The 24,458-nt window shown below is 41.2% G+C and overlaps 1 long non-coding RNA gene across 1 annotated transcript in view; it reads left to right on the forward strand.

The window, feature by feature from the left end:
• Positions 1–1,348: 1,348 nt before the first annotated feature.
• Positions 1,349–24,458, forward strand: part of LOC134336882 (uncharacterized) — an 89,910-nt gene continuing 66,800 nt past the window's right edge. The window contains exon 1 of the long non-coding RNA XR_010015901.1: positions 1,349–1,374. This is a non-coding gene — a long non-coding RNA (uncharacterized LOC134336882). The remainder of the gene's footprint in view (positions 1,375–24,458) is intronic.

Here is a 24,458-nt window from a genome sequence, read left to right on the forward strand (position 1 = left end):
AAACTATACCCGAAGTGATTGCCCTCAGAGAGTGTGTGCTTCTTTTTGTGAATTTTATACTTAATGCGGCATAGAGTGGCATACAGTATTGAAGATTTGAGGTGATGCCTCGAAAAGGCAATACCATCATTAAGGACCCCCATTACCCAGGGCACGCCCTCTTCTCATTGCTACCATCGGGTAGGAGCTACAGAAGCCTAACACCACACACTCAACATTTTAGGAACAGCTTGTTTCGCTCTGTCATCAGGTTTATGAGCTGTCTATGAACTCATGAACAGTACTTCCTGAGGAGACTGAGGTCTTTTGGAGTATGCAGGCCTGTCCTTCACGTGTTTTACAAGTATGTCGTCACGAGTACAAGCTCCTATGCGATGGTGTACTGGGGCAATGGCAGCAACACAGGTGATGCCAGCAGGCTCAATAAACTGATTAGAAAGGCTGGCTCTGTTATAGGAGTCAAACTGGACACGCTGGAGGCTGTGTTAGAACAAAAGACCCTACGGAAAATCCTGGCAATTCTGGACAATGTTTCTCACCCTCTGCATGCCACCTTGGCTGAACAGAGGAGCACTTTTAGTAATAGACTATTACAAGTGTGCTGCTTCGAAGAGCACAATATGAGGTCCTCCTTACCCTCGGCCACTAGGTTCTATAATGAGTCAACATACAGCTTTCAGGCCAAATACCACTGATAACAAACCTACTTCTGGTCCTGAAGTCCCACATTCACAGGATACACTGTACCCATCCTGCACTACAGCCGTACCTTTCTCCAATTCAACTGTATTTCTATTTCCCGTATCATGATTGCTTAAGAGTTGAGCAGAGTTATAATTCACAACCTAAATACATATTAAAAAGTTGCAAAATATGTCTAAGAGTCTCTTAAAATATATCCAAGATAGGCACATGGAGGAAAGAAAACTGGGTGGTTAAAATTGAATGGGCTACCAGCAGATGTGGGGTCAAGGTTCAACACTTATGAGAAATTTGGATGGGAGGGGTATGGGAGGCTATGGTCCAGGTGTGGGTTGATGGGATTGGGCAGAATAAAAGTTTGGCAAAGACTAGATGGGCTGAAGGGTCTGTTTCTGTGCTGTAGTGCTCTATGACTCAAAATGAATAGCATTGCTATGTTTGATACATATGAAACATACAGTATTGCTACAATATTCAAATCTTAAGGTGTGAATATATCTTTAAGATGTGCATATTGCAACCATAACAACATGGATGTAATCCAGCTGATCTTTTCCCTGTTGAAATTCAAATGGATGATGCATAGAAAAAACTGTTGTTATTGGAGGCAGTTAAATTCAAGTGTGACCTTGTCTGAATTAAGGTACTGGACATGAAACTCATGCTTTCTCGGTAGGTAAAAGAACAACTATTTTATCAATACCACAGAAATTATTTTCTTGCAGAATGTTTAAAGCACGATGGCGTGCAGTAGAAAAGAAGAAAGAATTTTTCTTCATCATAATGACTGCATACAGATCTCAGGATTTTATACTAAACTAGGAAGTTTCTATGGAAGTACTGGAATGTTGCTATGAATGGGTTCACACAGTTTTTCTGTCATTAACACTGCTGATTTAGTGCCAGTGAACTGCAGACAAGTCTTTGCCTGTAGACATTTCAATCTTTCTTCAGCTGCTGTAGTCCTTCCATTAATATGATCAAATACACCCTGACTAAAAATACAGGATGTACTCCACTGGCATTAAATCCTGCTATTGTTTTCCCAGCTGCATGGCCTTTGAGGTCTGCTGGTTGATTTATCTGCATTACTAAGCAGAAACCACTTTCAAAGTTCTGTGGTGCTCTGTTGTCTTGTGTGCCTTGAAGTTCAAAAGGTCCAAGGAAACAGTCTACAAAAAAACACATTTAACTCTTTAATTTCAAAGTGTTTCTGTTTCCCTACTGACATTTTTCAAACCACTTCTCTTTCCTTTCTCTTGGTGCTCACTTTATTCCCTACTTTAAGCAGAGTCAGGTGACCTGTTTCTGGACTCTTACCAGTGACCTTCAGAGGGCAACTGCTGACAAACTCTATTTTTCCCTTGCTTTTTACGGCAGGGGGTTGGTCTTTACTCAATGTCTCCTGCTTATGGCATTGTCTATGTGGGAACTGGTAGGCTTAGTGTTTCGGTTTTTAATCTGATCCATTGCCGTTTTGGTAAGTCATCTTTTTTTTTGAAACCATTCTCTGTTATGATATTGATGTAACTGAGCAATTTGCTATTCTTTCTGTCATCATATAGTTAGTCATGCTCTCTCTGGTTAACGAGGCACGTTAATGAACTCTTGCATCTACTGTATGTCTATTTAGGTTCAAAGGGATGTTTATGGGGAAAGAGAGGGGAGTTAGGGATCAGATTAGGGTTTAGGGGTGGAGATGTGGGGGAATCAGAGGACAAGCCAGAGTCTAAGCCTCCGCTCTGCATTCGAAGTCTAGCGATGTGGACGTGGTCAGGCATCAGACCAGTGAGGATGGGATTCCCTAATCCAGCAAGATCAGAGTTCAATAAATAAATTTGAATCTGAAAGCTGAATTCTAGATTGAAACTTGGGAGCGTGACTAAGAGAAGACAGTATAGTCAGATGTGCAAATTACGGAGGAATCAGAATCTGATTCTTTTTCACTGATTGAAATGGCCTGAACTACGTCATTTGTGGCAGCAGTACAGTACACAGACATAAACCTACTATAAATTGCACACAATGGCCACTGTGTTAGCTACATCTATACAACTGCACATTAATGCAAATATCTAATCAGCCAGTCATGTGGCAGCAACTCAAATGTATAAAAGCATGCAGACATGTTATTCAGACCAAACATCAGAATAGGAAGGAAATATGATTTAAGTGACTTTGATCATGGAATGATTATTGATGGATGACAGGGTGGTTTGAATAGTATCTAAGGTACTGCTGATCTCCTGGAATTTTCAAACACAACAGTTTCTAAAGTTTACAGAGAATGATGCGATAAGTGAATAAACATCCAGCAAACTACAGTTCTCATTAATAAGAGAGTTCAGGGGAGAATGGCCAGACTGGTTCAAGCTAACAGGAGAGTGAGTGTAACTTAAACAACCATGTTGCAACAGTGGTGTGCAGAAGAACATCTCTGAATGCACAACACATCGAACCTTGAAGTGGATAGGCTACAGCAGCAAAAGACCACACTGGATTGCACTCATGTACCTAATAATGTAGTCAGTGAGTTCATACTGCAAACGGAAGAGAATAATGAGATAGTCATGGAGCATTCAGAAATCTGATGTGCGAAGGAGAAGGAATGGTTGAGTGAGGGTCTTCGGGCTCCTTACCTCCTCCCCACTAGTAGAAATAAAAAGAGGGCATGTCCTGGATGGTGAGGGTCCTTAATGCTGCCTTCTTGAAGCACTGCCTCTTGATGATGAAGATCTTGAAGAGCAGAAGAAAAGAAGCTTTCTTTTCTTTTGAGTTGATTGAAAGATCCCATGACACTATTTCTAAACCAAGGAGAAATTTTCCCTGGTATCTGTTAGCAAGCCTCAGAAAACCAGATTAACAAGTCATTATCACATTGCTACCTGAGGAAACTTTTCTGTGTGTAAATTAGTGACTGAACTTCCTAAAAATGTGACTGCACTTCAAGCATTATTTATTGATCAACATTTCACAGTTGCTGTCTTTAATAAACCAAGGTATCTGGGACACAGGAGAGACCACAGATACTAGAAATCTGGATCAACACACACACAACAGTGTAGAACTCAGCAGGTTAGGCGGCATCTATGGAGGGAAAAGAACAGTTTGTATTTTGGGCTGAGGCCCTTCATTAGTCCCTAGATGCAACCTGACTTGCTGAGTTCCTCCAGCATTCAAGGTGCCTGGGAGCAGATGGAAATCTCTGTATTTAATGCTTGTTCCCAGTTACCATAGACATGGTGATGTGAACTATGTTCTTGAACTGCAGCTGTACTTATGTAAAGATGCCCCCACAGTGCAACTGGGAAGGTTGTTTCAAGTTTTAGACCCAGCGAAGAAAGAACAGTAATACAATCAACACACATCAAAGTTGCTGTGAACGCAGCAGGCCAGGCAGCATCTGTAGGAAGAGGTGCAGTCGACGTTTCAGACCGAGACGACGAAGGGTCGTCCTGACGAAGGGTCTCGGCCTGAAACGTCGACTGCACCTCTTCCTACAGATGCTGCCTGGCCTGCTGCGTTCACCAGCAACTTTGATGTGTGTTGCTTGAATTTCCAGCATCTGCAGAATTCCTGTTGTTTACAGTCATACAATCAGTGGCAACTTTATTAGGTACAGCGGTACACCCGGTCATTAATGCAAATACCCAATCAGCCAGTAATGTGGCAACAACTCAATGTGTAAAAGCATGGCAACATGGTTAAGAATTGAATTGACTTTATTACTTACATCCTTTATATACTTGAGAAGTAAAAATCTTTATGTTACGTCTCCGTTCAAACGTGCAATATGCAATTATAGTAATTTATAATAAATATTATATACAACAGGATAGTCAATATAACATAGAAATACAGTTGCGTCAGCAAGAATTAAGCAGTCTGATGGTTCAGTTGTTGTTCAGACCAAATATTAGAATGGGGAACAAATGTGATCTAAGTGACTTTGACTGTGGAATGAATGTTGGTGCCAGTCAGGGTGGTTTGAGTACCTCAGAAAGTGCTGAACTCCTGGGATTTTCATGGACAACAGTCTCTCGGGTTTATGAGAATGGAATGAAAAACAAAGATCACATCCGGTGAACAGCAGTCCTGTGAGTGAAAACACCTTGTTATTGAGAGAGGTCAGAGGAGAATGGTCAGAGGAGAATGGCCAGACTGGTTCAAGCTTTCAGGAAGATGAGAGTAACTCACATAACCAGGTGTTACAACAGTGGTGTTGCAGAAGAGCACCTTGAATGGACAACACATCAAACCATAAAGTGAATGGGCTACAGCAGCAGAAGATCACAAACAGGCACTCAGTGCCTTTATTAGGTAAGAGAAGGTACATATCACCACTGAATGCATAGTTCCAAGTTGAGGTGATGTGTGACTCGATGAAGAATTTGTAGATGAGTGGCCGGGTTTGTAGATTTAGGAAGTGATGTTCATGAATACTTGGCTTGATGCATCTAGGTGCTACTCATTCTGCTTTCGATGTACTGGCAGTGATTGATTAAGGATGCATATGGGATGCATCCCAACTATTTTCTTTGTTGTTGTTGGTGCTACAGTCATCCATAGGTAATTCCATTACACTCCTGCCATGCCTCGTATATGATGAGAAAGCTAGGGATTTGCAACTGGAATTGGAAGCAATTGATCTTTGTCATACTGTATATACCGAGGTATGTTGGTGCTTGAACATGAGGCAACACTTACAAGTTGTCCCCAGCACATCCTCGGATGAATTGGGTTTTAACATAAATGAAGCATTTCTATGCATGATTCAATGTACACATGATAAGTAAATTGAATCTTGAATCTTGAACTTACGGTGAAAATATGTCTTGTACACAAATTATTACACAATGCATTGAGGTAGAACAAGGTAAAGCAATAATTGGATGTAGAATAAAGTGTAACCGTTAAAGAGGAAGCACAGTACAGGCAAGCAATTGATGCAAGGCCAAAATGAGGTAGATTGTAAGGTCAAGTGTCGATCTTATTGTACTAGGGGATAGATAGATGGTGTCCATGAGCCTGGTGGTACATGCTTTCATATTCTTTTATCTTGTGCATGATGGGAGGGGGTAAGAAGAGAGAGTATGTGGGGTGGAAGGGGCATTTGATTTTGCTGGCTATTTTACAAAGGCAGCGAGAATCAGAAAGGAACAGCTCTCTGCAGAACAGCCAGACCTCCATAACAGCATAACCTGCTCATATAAGCAAAGAATACGACTAGTTCAGTTCAGTTTCTGCTTAGTGTAGATTGCCTATTGTGATGTAATGATATTGTAGTAATTCAATTGGGTGTCAATGGAGTCATTCGACCATCTTTTCCCTGGGCACTTACTGTATTTTACTTATTAACTGAAGACCGAAGAGATTGTAAATTGTGGAATGAGGAGCAAGATCAAAAATAATTGTTAAAAATGATAAGAATTTAGTGATCACTGAAAACTCCTAAGCCAATTCACAAGGCAAATCAGCTCCTCGAAAATCCCACAAAATGTTGGCTTGTCAGGTGCTGCAGGTTAATGAGAAGGCAAATGGAATGTTAGTCATCATTGTTGGAATTTAAGAACAGGGAGGTTATGCTGCAACTGTACAGGGTACTAAGGAGGCTCTATCTAGAGTGCTGTGTGCTATTCTGGTCTTCTTATTTAATAATAATAATAACTAATTTAAAGCATCTTTTATATGTTAAGATGCAAGCTCAAAATGCTTTACATAGATTGTAAAAATCAATATAGTCATAAAAATATGAAACAAGATCTCTTGGGGTTGTTTATACTGGCTTTGAAGGCAGTTCAGAGGAGGTTCACCAAGTTGACTCTGGAGATGAAAGCGTTTACCTATGAGGAGAGATTGAGTCACATTGGACCATACCTGGTGTAATTCAGAAGAACGAGAGGGGATCTTAGAGAAACATACAGTGTAAAATTATGAAAGGAATAGATAAGATAGTGGCAGGGAAGTTGCTTCCAGTGGTAAGTAGATTCCTGCCACCGCCTGAAAGGGGTTTGTACGTTCTTTCTGTGACGACAGGGGTTTTCTTTGGGTGCTCCAGTTTCCTTCCACATTCCAAAGACGTATGGTTCAGGTTACTGAGTTGGGCATACTGTGTTGGCGCCAGAAGCATGGTGACAATTGTGCATTGCCCAGCACAATCCTTGCTGATTTGATTTGATGCAAATCTTTAAATCGGGGTGTAGATTTAGGACGGAGATGAGGAGGAGCTGCTTTTCCTAGAGAGTAGTGAATTTGTAGAATTCTCTGCCCAGGGAAGCAGTAGAAGGTACCTCATTAAATATTGTACAGTTAGATAGATTTTTGCATAACAGGGGGGTTAACGGTTACGGGGAGAAGGCAGGTAGGTAGATCTGAGCCCACTGCCAGATCAGCTATGATCTTAATAAATGGCAGAGCAAGTGTGAAGGGCTAGATGGCTTGCTTCTGCTCCTATGTTCTCATGTAAACTGATCGATTGTTAAGACTTTGCTGCAAATGACCATGAAACTGGAAGCTGTTTCTCACAATCGTCAACAAACCCCTTTGTGGAAAGAAATCTATCGATGAAATGTAAAAGGGTCATCAGGGGCAAGTTTTTCATGCTAAGGGTGCTGTGAACTTGGAATGAGCTGCCAGAAATAGAGGTTGAGGTGGGCACAAGAGCGTTATTTTAAAAGATATCTACATCAGTGCACGTTGGCACATGGCCAAGTGGTTAAGGCAATCGTCTAGTGATCTGAAGGTTGCTAGTTTGAGCCTTGGCTGAGGCAACGTGTTGTGTCCTTCAGCAAGGCGCTTAACCACACATTGCTCTGTGACGACACCGGTGCCAAGCTGTATTGGCCCTATTGCCCTTCCCTTGGACGACATCAGTGGCGTGGAGGGGGGAGACTTGCAGCATAGGCAACTGCCGGTCTTCCATAAAACCTTGCCCAGGCCTGCGCCCTGGAAACCTTCCAAGGCCCAAATCCATGGTCTCACGAGACGAACGAATGGCTATGAAAAAGATCAGTGCATGGATAAGAGAGAATTAGAGGGCTGGGAGCCAAACACAGGCAGATGGAACTAGCTCACTGAACAACACATGTCGGCATTGATGAGTTGGGCCAAAGGGTCTGTTACAATGCTGTAAGAATCTATGACTCCTAATAGCTGAAGGTGACTGGGTCTTGGATACAGCCCCAATGGAACTTCTGCATTCAGGGATAGGTATAAATAATTGACTATAGTTACAACTATTTTCTGTTTGATTGCAACTGGTGGAGATTTTCTACTGGTTCCTATCAATTTAAATTTTACAAGCAAATTATTATAAAACATTATTTCTCAGCTGTTAGGAATGTAAAATTGTCTTCCTATCAGTTTTTCCTGATCTGACTCAGGAAACTACTTAACAGATTATCTTGATTTGTTTATTTTCAACTGAATGATGTCATGGTCATTATTAGTGTTCTTTCCAATTAAAATTGCCTTTATTTGGAAAAACAAACACAATTGTAAGGTTAGAAAAGCTGAAGACACTTCTGGACTTTGTACGGGAAGGATAAAATTGGAATTATTTTTGAGGAACAAAAAATTTCAGATGCTGGAGATCTCTAACCTCTATCTAGAATCTCCCTCTCACTCGGCATCGAAAGTATAGAAACTCTTGCCTGAAGTGCAATTGAAGATCTGATTCAATGTAGTAGTTGAGTTTTCCCCAGAAACAAACCAATAGAGACATGGAATAGTTTTGTTTGAGTTCTCCTGTTATGGTTAATTTTCCTGTGTATGGCCTTTACAACATGTGGACATTGTGAAGTGGCAGTGGTGCATTGCACGATGATGATGCTGTTATTGGAAACATAACATTCATTGCATCATAGAATCTGGAGTCATACAGCACAGAAATAGACCCTTCTGGCCAACAGAGCCATGCTGACTAGGATGTCCCATCCATGTTAGTACAGTTTGCCAGTGTTTGGCCCATCACCATCTAATCCTTTCCATGTATCTGTCCAAATGTCTTTTAAAACTTATTATGGTTCCTCCATCAGCTGCTCCTCCGGCAGGTCATTCTGCATAGATATCACCCTTCATGTAAAACAATTGCCTCTCAAATTCCGATTAAATCTTTCCTCCCTCACCTATGTAGATCTACAAAGTACACAATCCAATGTTTTAAAGGTTTGCATTTTGTAACACCCTAATTTCAGCAGTTAATTTTACACCTTAATTAAATACTTTAGTGCTACAATTGAATTTCCAGGCCAACAAGCACAGGTAGCTAGTCAACTTCACAGCCATTGTAGAAAATATAATGGATCCCTAATTAAAAAAAAAAGAAATATCATCTAGAGACTGAAATAAATAATAATGAAGAGTTCATGGAATTCAAAGAGGAATGAATGTCTTGCTTTGCCAACCTTACTGAATTCAATATAGGGTAACAGTGTGAATTTCCAATTGGCCTTTGGTAAGATCCCAGATATGTCAGTGCCTATGAAGTCAGAGACAGGAAACAAAGTTAAAAGTAAATTTAATATCAAAGCACATATATGTCACCATATAAAATTCTGAAATTCATTTTTTGTGGGCATTCACAGTAACTACAAAGAAACACAATGCAATCAATGAAGAACTGTGCACAACAAAGATAGGGAAACAATCAACGTACAAAAGACAACAAACTGCAAATACAAAAAGAGAAAAAAGAGAAAAAGCAAATAATAATAATAATAAATAAATGAACAATAATTATCAAAAACAAGTCGTACAGTCGTTGAAAGTGAATCCATAGGTTGTGGAACTATTTCAGTGTGGCATGAGTGAAGTTATCCCCTCAGGTTCAACAGCCTGATGGTTGAGGGGAATTAACTTCCTGAATTTGGTGGTGTGGGACCTGAGGCTCTTGTTATTCCTTCTGATGGTAACAGTGTGAAGAGAGCATGGCTTAGACAGTGAGGATCTGGATAACAGATTCTGGGAAGCACTCCTTGTGTGTGTGTTCAATGGTGGGGAGGGCTTTAGCCATGATGGATTGGGCTGTATCCATTACTTCATTTTGAGGCTTTTCCATTTACACAAGGGCGTTGGTGTTTCCATACCAGGCAATAATGCAACCAGTCAGTACACCCTTCACTTTGCATCTGTAGATGTTTATCATAATTTTAGATGACGTGCCGAATCTTTGCAGACTTCTATGAAAATAGAAGCACTGTTGTGCTTTCTTCATAATGGCACTTAAGTGCTGGACCCAGGGCAGACCCTCTGAAATAATAACGCTGCAGATTTTAAAGTTATTATTCCTCTCCACCTCTGATCTCCTGATGAGGACTAGCTCATGGACCTCCCATTTCTTCCTCCTGTAGCTTTTTGGTTTTGCTGACTTTGAGTGAGGGATTGCTGTTGTGCACCACTTAGCCAGACTTTCAATTTCCCTCCTTTGTGTTGATTTGTCGTCATGCTTGCTTCAGCCAACAGCAGTGCTGTCATCAACAAACTTAAATACGGCATTGGAGCTGAACTTAGCCTCACAGTTGCAAATATAAAATGAGCAGAGCTGGGGCTAAGCACACTGTGCTGATGGAGATTGTGGATGAGATGTTTTTGCCATTCTGAACTGACTGGGGTCTGCAAGTGAAGAAATCGAGGATCCAATTGAACAAGAAGGTATTGAGGCCTAGGTCTTGGAGCAGATTGCTGATCTCATAGTTCATCCAGGGCTTCCAGTTGGAGAAGACTCTGAATGAGTTTGTGGGGAGAGACTCATCCACTCACTGAGCTTATAAAGTCCATGACAACTGTGGCTTATTTGTTTAGATCCTCTGATGAGTTCATAAGACCTTAAGGCATTGGAACAGAATTAGGCCATTTGGCCCATTGACCTCATAACCTTTCACACCCTGACTAATCTATAATTTATAAACCTTGTCTTAAATGCAGCCGGTGGCCTAGGCTCCACAGCAATCTGTGGCAAGGAATTCCACAGATTTATCGCCCTCTGGCTAAAGAAACCCCTCATCATCTCTGTTCTAAATGGATGTCCCTCTATTTTGAGGCTATGCCCTCTGGTCCAAGGCTTCCCCACAACAGGAAACATGCTTTTCACATCCACTCTGTCCAGGCCTTTCAACATTTGGTAGGTTTCACTGAGATCCCTCCTTATTCATCTAAATTCCCACAAGGACAGGCCTAGAGCCTTCAATCACTGCTCATATGATATAACCCTTTCATTCTTGAATTATTCTCATAAACCTCCTCTGAACTCTTTCCAATGTCAGCACATCTTTTCTTAAATAAGGGGCCCAAAGCTGCTCTCAATATTCCATGTGAGGCTTCAGAAGTCCCTTATACAACCTCAGCATTACATCCTTGCTTTTATATTCTAGTCCACTTGAAATGAATGCTAATATTGCTTTTGCTTTCCTCACCTCTGATTCAACCTGCAAATTAACCTTTAGGGAATCATGCATGATGACTCCTAAGTCCCTTTGCACCTTGGATTTTCTCCCTGTCTGGAAAACAGTTGATGCTTTTATTCCTTCTACCAAAGTGTATGATCATACACTTCCTGACACTGTATTCCATCTGCTACCACTTTGCCCATTCTCCTAATCTATCAAATTGCAGGGTGAATTCTATCATATCACGATCACTGTTTCCTAGAGGTTCCTTTACCTTAAACTCCCTAATCAGATCTGATTCATTGCACAACACCCAATCCAGCATTGCTGATCTTCTAGAGGGCTCAAAAACAAGTTACTCCGCAAAGCCATCTTGAAGACATTCGACAAACTCCCTGTCTTGGGATCCAGCATCAACTTGATTTTCCTGACCTATCTGCATATAGTCTTGGTTTGTCTTGTGTTTCTGTGATATCATTCTGGAGGAACATTGTATCATTTCTTAATGCGTGCATTACTAAATGACAATAAAAGAGGACCGCGTGTCCTCATAATCTAATCTAATAATCTAATATTGAAATCTCCCATGACTAATTTAACATTGCCTTTTTGACATGTTTTTCCATCTCCCGCTGTAATTTGTAGACCACATCTTGGCTACTGTTCAGAGGCCTGAACATGGCCCGCTCCACTGACTCGAAGCAATACTGTAGCCGCTCCTTGCTTCCTGTGACCACCCTCGTTATTGTGCTTACCTTTGGAGCCTTGCTCTGTAGCCTTTTCCTGTATGCAGGTAGGAGGAGGATGGCCAGAAGATCAGATTTCCTGAAATGGAGTTTAGCTATGAAACGATAGGCATTCGTAATCATTCCAGAAGGAACAGCTGACAAGAAGGGCAGAGCAGTGTAAGTATTCAGTGCTGGAAAACTGGGACCTATAGGAGCTGTTCCAGGTTCACTGTTGTCCTCAATTTATGTTAAGAATTTAAAGTTTGATATTGCAAAATTAAGGACCCATTTTTAGTATGAGGGGTAGTGGTTGGCAGTACATTTAATGCCGCTGGGCATAAACTGACTTCAGCAAACTTAAATAGTTTTTCTTGTATTTTCCTACAAGTTACTGAATTACTGTGTTATTTCTGTGGTAATGGTTGACAGTAACTTCTCCACTGTAGACAGTGGGCTGACCAACTGATAGTTTCTTGGTTTTGGCATGTACTAGATGGGCTGAAGGGCCTGTTTCTGTGCTGTACTTCTCTATATGCCTTTCTGTTGAATAGTGGAAATTGTTTAACATTCCAGTTTTCTGTACCCAATGAGAACCAAAAAAACTGTGACAAATATCTCTATTTGTTGTACTTTTGCAAGTTCCATGAATTTTATACGGACCAGGGTATATCAGTTTTCAGTAATTCTAATCCTTCAGCAGAAACCCTGTTACTATTATCACCATGTGTGTAAGTGCTGTCTCCTGCTTTTCTCTCACCTTTGCAACTGGAGGTTAAATTCAGTAGTCCCATAATGGACACAAGGAACACAAGGAGCAGTCTTGACTCAAAAATCGACAATTCCTTCCCTCACCCACTCACTGATGCTGCCTGATCTGCTGCGTTCTCCAGCACAAGGATCCAGCATTGTGCTGAATCCACCATTGCTGATAATAGCACGTAATGAAGATGCTGCTGGCTAATTTAATTTTATTTATTCTTTAGTTTATTTAGGTATAAAGCACAGTCACAGGTTTTCCCCGCTCAACAAGCTCGCACCACACAGTTAAACCCATTGGCCAATTAAACTACTAACCCATGTATCTGTGGAGGCCAAGTCTTTATGTATATTTAAGGCAGAGGTTGATAGATTCTTGATCGGTCAGAACATGAAGGGATACAGAGGGAAGGTAGGAGATTGGGGATGAGAAGAAAAATGGATCAACCATGATGAAATGACGCAGAAGACTTGATGGGCCAAATGGCCTAATTCTGCTCCTATATCTTATGTTCTTTGAATATGTGAAGAAACTGGAGCACCCCAGAGGAAACCCACACAGCCATGGGGATAATGTACAAAGTCCTTACAGACAGCAGCAAAATTGAACTTGGATCACTGGCGATGTAATAGCATTACACTAACTTCTACACACTTGTGCAGAGGACCTGCATTGTTTAGCCAGTGCTACTTATACTGTCCTGATAAGGTTTTAACTCTTTTTCTTCCTCCACAGATGCTGCATGACTTGCTGAGTATGTCCAGCATTTTGAGTTTTTATTTCAAGTTTCCAGCATCTGCAGCTTCTTTTGTTTTTTTTTGCTAACTATGGGGACCAACATGAACATTGGCTGGGATGGCCTTCAGTGTGTCCAGCTCATCTTTGAGAATTTCCTCACATCTCGCTGTCACTCATGTAAATTTCTTGCCTCACTATCTCAACATGTTGAAAATTTCTACAGTCTGAGGGGGCTCCTGTCAGCTAGCCTTTTCCCAACAGGTTGGGCCCAGAGTCTGCGACAGTCCCTTGAGGTAACATGTTTTTGGCATTTCACCGCAATTATGAAAATTTCAACTACTTTAATGCTTTCTGCTATTCAGGCTTTTCAAAATTAATCCATGTTTTTTTTAAGTTAAGGTGTCGTGTTTTCTGACCACCCAGCTGTCTATTCTATCGGTAACACTGCACCCAATATCAGGCTCAAGTATCACATCTCCGCCATTTATTTTTGTAACCACAATCAGTTTTTTGTAAAAACTAGTCATAAGTTTTTTCATAAAACATTGTGAACTCTTCCTCTGTGTTGTAGTCTCAGCTTGGTTACTTCCTTTGTGCCTGTTGGAAGCTGTGGAAATTCTGAGTGTCTTCCTCTAATTTCATTTTTTCTATTTGTTTGCTCAGCTTTACTTCATGCATTTTCCAGTAGGTTCTGGTGATGTCGTTTTTATAACCCTCGTGTGACATGTTTATTTACCCGATTGAGCAATTAGGCATTATGTTTCCATCCACAACCATAAGAGGCTTTGCTTACCTTTGTTAAAATAATGTTCAGTTTACCTCAGAGCGGTGAGCTTTCATGCCTGTCTCATGTGCCTGCGGCTACACAGAACAGCCAGTCAAACTTGGAAATCTTACATGTTTTCACTCAATGATTCCAATGCTTGGGCCACTTCCACTGTATTCTCAAGGGTCCGATTCAACTCCGATAACAACCGCTGACAATGTTGTCAAATGCCAATCTGTCCCTTAATATCCAAGAGTGAGGACATAAATATAGCTTTAGGACAAATTCCTCAGTCCAGCTACTTACTCAGGCAGTGTTTGTTAATTGTGAAATGAAACATTGGTGAGACCTGACAACGATTGGGAGATCGCTTTGTCGAGCAGCTTCAATCTGTTCGCTGTAACAGCTGGGATCTCCTGGTTGTCGTCCATTTTATGCCACTTCCCATTGCCACACTGACATGTCTGCCTACAGCCTCCTCTATTACCAAGTTGAGTTTAGACGCAGAGTAGAGGAACAGTACCTCATTTTCTGTCCTGGTAGTCTCCAACCTGGTGACGTCAACATCGATTTCTTTAAGCTCCGGTAACCACTCCCCACTGTCCCACTTTGTTTTCCCTTAACCAACCAGCTCCCATCACTTCTTCTCTTTCCCATCCTCCACCCTCCCAAAATGCCACTCACCCTCACATTCCTCCTTCCAGTTTCTCTCCTCACTTACTTCCCTTTATTCCATGGCCCACTGTCCTCTCCTATCAGATTCTATCTTCTTCAGCCATTTGTCACTTTCACCTATCACCTCCCAGCTTCTTAAATTATTCCCACTCTCACATGCCTACCAGCCACCCTCCCCCAACCCACATGGATCAGTCTATCACCTGCCAGCTCTTGTCCTTGTCCTTCCCATTAGAATAGCAATTACTGCAGTGTTTCTCAGTGCCAGCTGTAAGATCGGGGTTTGATTCCTGATGCTTTTTGTAAGGAACACCCACAAAATGCTGGAGGAACCCAGCAAGCCAGACAGCAACTATGGAAAAGAGTACAGTCAACATCTCGGGCCAACACCCTTCAACGTCGACTGTACTCTTTTCCATAGATGCTGCCTGGCTTGCTGAGGCTTGCTGAGTTCCTTCTGCATTTTGTGTGTGTAGCTTGGATTTCTAGCATCTGCAAACTTTTTCGTTGGTGTTTTGTAAAGAGTTTGTATATCGTCCTCATGTCTGCATGGGTTTCCTCTGGGTGCTCCGATTTCCTCCCATAGTCCAAAGATGTACAGTTAGGTTTCGTGATTTGTGGACATGATGGGAAGCTTGGCAACAATCCTTGATAATTTGATTTGTTGCAAACTACGCGCTTCACTGTGTGTTTGAATATACATGTGTCAACTAAAGCTAATATTTGTTCTTCCTCTACAATCTGTCTGTCTCTAAGTTTTGCATTATTTATTTTTTTGTTTGTTTATTTATTTATATGGAGTGAATCTCCCACCACACTCATTTGAACTGACCTCTTTTTATTTAAATTATTAATATTGTTTGCAGCAAAAAGTGTAGTAACAATTTATAGTGTCTGTCTCCTGTCTGGCTTTGAGAATCAACCATATGCTCTATGTTACAGATATTTTTCTTGTTATTTTATTTGTTTTATAGAAGACTGTTATTAGACTTTCCTTCTTCCCCTCCTGATCTTTCTGTCTTGGAAAGGAGATTCTCCTCAGTCCTCCCTGAACTTGGAAGCAAATTTCCATGTTGCCGATGTGTTATATTTCATCCTACAAAACACATGGATACTGAGTTTTGGACTTTGGACAACTTAATTATTTTCTTCCAGCTTGCTGCTTGTACATGTCTGCAAACATAGAGAAATACTAAACTGACAAGAGCCAAAGAGAAAACACTGTCAAAAGGTGTCCCATAAGAACATATGACATAGGAGTAGAATTAAGCCAATTCTGCTCCACCCTTCCATCATGGCTGATTTATTATGCCTCTCAACTTTTTCTCCTTCCTTCTCCCTATAACCTTTGACATGCTTACTGATCAAGAACCTATCAACATTCGCTTTAAGGGGCGCCACGCAGGTAGCCATATAGCGCAGGGTGTTCTAGAGCTCACAGTTCAATTCCAGTGTCATTCTGTAAGGGGTCTCTCTACCGCTCTCCCCCCCCCACCCCCCGTGAAGTGCGTAGGTTTTCCCCGGGTCCTCTGGTAAATTGCCCTGTGATGAGGTTAGGGTTAATCAGGGTTGAGGGGTTGCTAGGTTGCATGGCTCAAAGGTCTGGAAAGGCCTACTCTGCTTTGTTTTATAAATAAATAAATATACCCAATGACTTGGCCACCATAGCCGTCTGTAGCAGTGAATACCACAGATTCACCATCCTCTGGCTAAAGAAGATCTTCCTTATCTCTGTTTTAAAGGGACATCCTTCTAATTTGAGGTTGCAGCCTCTGGTCCTTAACTCCTTTACTATAGGAAACATCCTCTCCATGTGCACTCTGTCTCGTCCCCCAGAATATTATGGATATTATGGACTCCCACAATATTATAGAGGAGAAGTAACAAGTAGGTGACCCAATTACCTACATTACTACTTGGAATATATGCATCATTATAATCTCTGTGATGAAGAGACGAGAAATGGCAGTCTGTGATGCATCAGGAGCTGGAACTTCGATTAAGAGTCACCAGTTCCACTCAGAATTGTTGGACTTCACCCAAGCAACAGGTGAGAGGAATGAGTTCCTTGCACAAAGATGGAAGTCCCAGTCTGCCAGCTGGTGATCCTGGGCTAAGCTTTTGTTCAAGGTTCAAAGTTCAAAATATATATCACCACATGCTATCCTGAGATTCATTTTCTTGCAGGCATTCACAGTAGAACAAAGAAATGCAATAGAATCAATAAGAAACCACACATAAACAAGACTGACAATCAATGTATAAAAGAAGATAAACTATATTAAAAAAAGAAAGTAAATAGATAAATAATACCGAGAACATGAGTTGTATAATCCTTGAAGGTAAATCCATAGGTTGTGGAATCAGTTCAGAGGTGAGGTGAGTAAAGTTATCCACACTAGTTCAGGAGCCCGATGGTTGAAGTATAATAACTATTCCTGAATTTGGTGCTGTGGGACTTAAGGCTCCTATATGTGCTTTCCAATGGCAGCACTGAGAAGAGAGCATGGCCTGGATACCGGGGGTCATGATGATGGATACTGATTTCTTGCAGCAGTGCTCCTTGTCGGGGTGTTCAGTGGTGGAGAGGGCTGTTCCTATGATGGATTGGGCTGAATCCACTCCTTTTTGTAGGCTTTTCCATTCCTGAGCATTCGTGTTTCCTTACCTGACTGTAACAGTCAGGGTACTCTCCACTGTGCATCCATAGAAGTTTGTCAAGGCTTTAGATAACATGCTGAATCTGCACAAACTTGTAAAAAAATAGAGACACTGCCATGATTTCCTAGTAATGGCCATTATGTGCTGGTCTGAGGACAGATCCTCTGATATAAAAAGGCCAAGGAATTTAAAGTTACTGACCCTCTCCACCTCCAATTCCCTAATAAGGAGTGGTTAATGGACCTCCAGTTTCTTGAAGTCTGAAGTACAAGTTAATTATTCTACTTTATTTTGTTCATGTTGCTTTAGATTTATTGAATTGTTTCCTGAAGATTTTAAGTGCTTTGGTTTTTAACAGTGATAATTTATAGATGTTTTATTCACAATGAAGACTTTAATAGTCAGCATGCTAGGGCAGAATTTAACTGGCTCTTGAAGCAGGGTGATAGAGACAGAACCCGTCCACTTTAATTGGAAAGCTGTTGCATTACCCTAGGCTCCACCGGTCTGCTGGGAGCATGTGTCTTGAAGGAAAACTGTGGCTAGAAACCACAGTAAGCCCACAGGCATCTCACCAATTCAGGTTTCACTTGTATTTAATATGTTTAAGCCAGGAGCAGCTATTGTTAATTAACAAGTCATGGTGATGATAATTCAGAACCTAAAGCCTCGAAGAATTTATGATGGAGAACCCAATTACAGTTTTCAGGACATTCCAAAGCATTTCACATCCAATTAATTACCTTCTGAAAAGATATTACAGGCACTTTGGTCATGTGGGTGATAACAGTAGCCAATTTGTATGCAGGAAGCTCTCCTAATCAGCAGTCAAGGGAAATTTGATAGACATGAGATTCTGCAGATGCTGGAATCCTGGGAAGCATGCAAAAGATGCTGGTGGAACTCAGCAGGTTAGGCAGTATCACTGAAAGGATAGGAACACTCAACGTTTCTGGCCGAGACCCTTCAGCAGGACTGGAAAGAAAGGGGCTAAAAGCCAGAATAATATAGTGGGGGAAGGGGAAGAAGTACAAGCTGGGCTGGTGAAAAGAGAGACCGGCTGAAGGTTGGGTGGATGGGTGGAGGAGTGGGGTTGAAGCAAGAAGCTGTGTGGTGATAGGTGGAAAAGGTAAAGGGGGAGAGGAAGGGACGGTGGACCATGGAATAAAGAGAAGGAGGTTTAGAGATCCTTTCACTTTTCAGTTTCTCACATGATCTTCTCCATCCTACCATCTTCCCACTCACCGTGTTTCACCTATCACCTCCAACCACCTTCTCATTTTAGATTCTGCCCCTTCCTTTCCAGTCTTCATGAAGGGTCTTGGCCCGAAACATCGATTGCTTATTTTCCTCCATAGATGCTGCCCGACCTGCTGAATTTCTCCAATATTTTACTGTGTTTTACAGGGGAAAGATGCTTGCTTTTCATGCCTGAAGAACAAATTAAAAAGAGCCAGAAATCTTCAATATACATGTCAAAGGATGCTATCTTAAACACTTCCCTCTCGATTGTCCACACCTGTTTTAAACCCATCGAAGAAGGGCATGTTTATAAAACATTGCTTATTGGGGCCCTTGTAATATACTTCACTATTAACTCTAAACATTTAAAACTCTTTGGAAATCATGTACATCTTTATCAAATGATACTCCATTTTAACTGTTGTCTTTGTGTGTTGGTTCATCGCAAATATTCTGGCCCAAATAAAATTACCTTAATTTGGCATGAAGACCAAGCAGCCCTGGATATGAGCAGTGCAATAGCCTTTACGGCTAATACAAAGTATTTTTAGAGTTCTTGTTGACAAAGAAGTAGATTTGGAATGAGATGTCAAGCAAAAGGCCTGTGTGGTTGCTTTGATGTCCAGCACTCAGCATCTCGTGGCCACAGTTTTCAATGGCCAGCATTTAATTCACTGAAGCTCCCTTCACTGATGGCAGCCTTTCATCTCCAAGCACACATGGCCTGAGGTGACCTTGCACTTTTGATCAGCTTGCAGTGGCTCGGGGTCCACTTACACCATAGTAGTAGATCTAGCCTGTTCATTGCTGGGGATAAGAGGTGTCCAGACACACTGTACTTCCCCCTTTTATGTTTTCCTTCACTGCAAGGGCATTGTTTTCTGTGGGATGAGCACTGACCCAACTCCTGGTGTGGCAAAGGCAAGACGGCTGTGAATTCTGCAATGAGGCACCAGTTAGTGTCCCATTATAGCCCATGGATTGCTATAACTAAGCACCATCCAGACCACTACAAGCAATGTATTTTTGGAAATGGAATTAGAGTTGGTTTACTTTTGTCCTATGTACTAAGATACAATGAAAAGCTTGACTTGCATACTGTTCATACGGATCAATTCGTCGCAACAGTATATTAAAGTAACATGAGGGAAAATACCAGAATGCAGAATAAAATGTAACGTCTACAGAGAAAGTGCAGTGTGGGTAGACAATATGGTGGATAACCATATTGAGGTCGATTGTGAGGTCGAGTGAGTTTGCAAGTAGACATTAGTGTTATAATATAACACAATAAAAGAAAGTGGACTTCACCAATGATACTTAAGTAAACCATGTAATCATAAGAAATAAGAGATAGCCAAGGAATTGGGATCTGTCCTTTTATTGTATGGAGACAAGTCTAAACCCAGTGGTCCCAGCAATTACCACTAGCCTGATCAAAATCTGCTAACTTTGTTACTTGCTCATTAAGTCATTCCAAAACGTGCAGATTTTATGTCAATGACTCGAGCAATTCCCACCCAGGGTGGTCATTCAGGGAATGTGGTTTCTATTTCATCTGTATGTGATATATTGTGCATACTGTGGTGAGAAATTGAGTCAGTCAAGTCTTTGCAACTGTTTATTTGGAATTTAGTGCAAATCCAGCATATTCATACCACTGATGTTAAATTCCAATGCTTTTTTACCTTGGGGATCTTTGGATGCGTCATAATTACTGAAGTGCAAGATTGTATATTTTCAGATATGACTGAGATTGGCAAATCAGTGATGTGACTCTCTCACCAGTCGACCTTCATTGGTTTTCAAGTGTAGATCTGTACAATGATGATTAATCTCAAGTAATTTTGTATCTTCTCTAGCCTCTGAATTAGAGGGAAGATCATGGGAAATGAGTAACTAATAAACCAGTGTAGTTCTTGAGGCACTTCATGTTTGCGTGGCCTTTTGATGTGACTCCACACTGTAACTAGATCAGTCCAAGTGGGCAACAATGACAGAGCCAGTGCAGGTGCTGCCTCATGGCCCCAGTGACCTGCGTTCAGTTCTCACCTCCAAGTGTCTGTGGAAAGTTGGCAGGTTCTCCATGTGACTCCATGGGTTCCTTCTGGGTCCCTTGTGCAAATGCTTTGTGAGTTAGGTGGCTAACTGGCCACTGTAAGTTGCTCCATGAAAGTGGAAGTGGTTGAATCTGGGGGTTGGGGTGAATTGGGTTAGGATTAGTGGGTATAAATGGGTAGATGATCGGTATGGACTTAATGGGCTGAAGGGCCAAATTCTGTGTTTTCTGACTGTATAACTTCATTTTCCAGAATTACCTGATTGTGTGATTCATTGGTAGTTGTTTGTTAGACAACCATCTGCACTGTATGCCATAAATGAATGGATTCAAATAAGTAGTGGGATTAAATAGATCTGGGATTTCTATATTATTTATCTAAAATCTGTTAAATCATTTATACCTTTATGTTTCTCTACCTAGTTGCCAAATTCTTTCACAATCACATTAACCAGGCTGCCCAGAGAGTCTTCGATTACACACTCAGTATGCCTGTACATCTGCTCGTTAATGCAATATCTGATCAGTCCATCCTGTGGCAGCCACTCAATACATAAACACAATAGTTCTCAATCTCTTTTTGCTTGTGGCCTACTTGTGACTTTCATTTACCTCTGTGGCCAACAGCCCACCCCTCTCCCACCCCACCCCCCACCGCACTCCATAGTCTCTTGCTAAAGTTTTTTTGTCAGCTGTACTGATATTCTAATATACAGTCAATATTTATGTTGCTTAATGAAGCCTACCGAATAATCACGGGCACACTGCGCCCCACACCCATTAACATCATTTACAGACTTTGCAGGCATTGCTCCCCCAGAGATCTGAAGGCACACTACAACAACAATTGAAAAGGGTAAACAGAACTCGGATCCACGGCACCCACTATATCATCTTGTGCCAGTTTCCAACCACCTAATATCGAGGAAAAGTTTTGCTACAGTGGAGGAACTACCGCACAGAACATCCCCCCAAACATACAGGATTGACCTCTGGCAACAAACAGAAACCAGAACCCCACCGAACAATACAGTGCAAGACCCCATAGAAATGTTGCCAGACGGGGCACTGCTTGACAGACGGAAGTGGAGCACTGTCAACACAGCGAGAGCGGGAGTTTGTGGGACGGAAGACAATATGGTGAAGTGGGGTTTAAAGACCAGCGAATCCTGTGAGTGTGGCGAAAGGGTGCAGAACATTGAACACGTTCTGCGCAACTGCCCACTCTCACCTGATTTAGCTGACACTGACCTGCTCAACATCAACCAAACAACACTAGAGTGGCTGGCTGTCTGGTGTGACAAGCTCTGATGATTTATGTTTTAACATGTAATAGGTTTTATTATATGTTAACCGCAATGTTACAGGTGTAAATAAAAAGTAAAACTATTTCAAAGCTCTGAATAGGATACTTTATTTGAAATATATATAATATTCTTCCAGCCAGCAATGTAAAGTGCTTTATATTTTGGGTATTTAGTGAGATACTTGCAACTGATGCAAACTAGTGAGTTTTTGAACATCTGGTTGCAACTTGGTTAAAGATAATTGAAGATCACCTCGTTTCACAACATAGAGATGGTTATGAGCCTTTGATAGCAGGTGAAGAACTTGAATAAAACCACATTCAACTAGATAAGATGTGGAAAATCTGATTTAAAAACAATTTTGCTTTCTCTTAGAGCTGTAGAAACCTTTTTTGAATATTGCTAGTTATCCAGAAATTTCGCTTGCTGCATTTGAATTTTGCTCGAGCTGTTATATCACTGTAGCTCAATGAGACACCCTTGCAATATGGTGTCAACGTCATTCACATTCACCCTAAATGGATCCACCACGCAATCTGGAATATGCATCTCCAGCAGGTCTCTGAACCGAAATCCTATACTGGTGTTCAGTTGTTTCAAATGATCAGGATATACAATCGGATCATCATCTTGCAATTCTATTTTAAGAGTGGCCAGTGAAGGAAATTGCATAATCTCACAACATCCAATATTGCTGAAACGTTTGAATCTTCCAAGGAAGACAGTAATAACCTCTTAACTTAATATGAGATTGCAGTTTTATCCTTGTTACTGTTGTTTAATAAATTTAGTTCTTCAAATATATCTGACAGGTAAAATATGTCAGACTTAGCAGTGACAATTTGTTCTCCAAGCTGCTTATCACTTACAAATGCTGCAATACTATGGAGAAAAGTGAACTGAACTTCCTTTCGAAATATGCTCTGTATCAGCTGTAGTGGTAGAAAGTGATGCAGTGGTAGACTTCACACGATCTTGCTTCTCTGCAGTTTATCCATTTCTGGTGGCAACCCCAATGCAGCAACTTCAGCCCTCATGTCACATTTTATAAGTACTGTAACATGCATAGGTCAGTGGAAGGCAAATGGAACCGGTCTCCTGTTGCATACTGGAAGACTGGCCTGGCTGCAGACCGCTTCACCCTATCTGCAGTTTGTGATGGGGGTGGGGGTTGGATGTGGAGCTGGGCTCATTGGGCCACCTTGCAGGGTGTGAACAATGACTTGTGTGTGATCAAGCAAGAGCAGAGGTAGCGACTGATGTGCCATACCCCCCCAACACATACAAGCTAAGCTGTTTTGCATCAACAAGCCTATTTTCCCCACTCATTTCATTCAGGGTTCCAACTAAATTACATATATTAATTTCTTCTTTATTTATATATTTAGTAACAGTTCTTAAAACAGTACCTTATCATGGTCCAGTCAGAAACTCATGTGACCCTCAGTTTCTTGCTTTTTACTTCCATAACCCCTACTACATATGGACCACGTTCAGAACCACTTCATTAAAGTATCCAGGTGTGGCCAAGAGGTTCAATTATTGATCAGGCTAAACATCAGAAAGAGAAAAAAATGTGATCTTTGTGACTTTGACCACGGAATGATTGTTGGTACCACACCGGGTGGTTTGAGTATCTCAGAAACTGTTGTTCCATGCACAACAGTCTACAGAGTTTACAACAGAGTAAACAGTAGTTTACAGAGACTGGCACAAAAAAACCCCAAAAATACGTCCTGTGAGCAGGAGTTCTGTGGGCAGAATGCTTTCTTAATGAGAGAGGTCAGAGGAGATGGTCAGGATGGCTCAATCTGACAGGAAAGCAACAGCAACTTAATAACCACGGTATTGCAACAGCAGCGGGCAGACGAGTATTTCAGAGTGCACAACACATTAAACCTTGAAGTGGATAAACTACAGCAGCAGAAGAGTACACTGGGTTTCACTCCCGTATTTAATAAACTGGCCACTGAGTGTATATTTTGGTTTAATATTGTGCTGGTTTATTTTTTTCTCCACTTGAGTCCTGCAAGAGGGTTTTATTTACATTTGGAAAATTCCATTCACAGAAAGTGATCACAGATATATGAATCAAATTTTAGATCAGCTCTGTTACATTTTAAACATATGCAAACCATTGCCATTATTTTCTCTGTGGCTTGTGTTTACACATTAAGGTCACAAGGACAAGAACTTGATTCTTAATGTCTCTCTAATACAGGCCAAAAATGCCAAAGTACTTCACAGGAACATTATAGCGCAAATCAATTATGCCAAATCATGGAAAGGGGTGTTAGCACAGATAATCTAATGTTTAGTTAAGAGATATACATTTTGAATGACTTGGAAGTGAAGAGGGAGGTGGAGACATTCACGGAGAGAATTCAGTGTTACAGCTCTGGGGAACATGGATGGGAGGAGTAAGGAGGGGAGCAAGC

The sequence above is a fragment of the Mobula hypostoma genome, chromosome 2 (genome assembly GCF_963921235.1).
Source record: "Mobula hypostoma chromosome 2, sMobHyp1.1, whole genome shotgun sequence".
NCBI lineage: Eukaryota > Metazoa > Chordata > Chondrichthyes > Myliobatiformes > Myliobatidae > Mobula > Mobula hypostoma.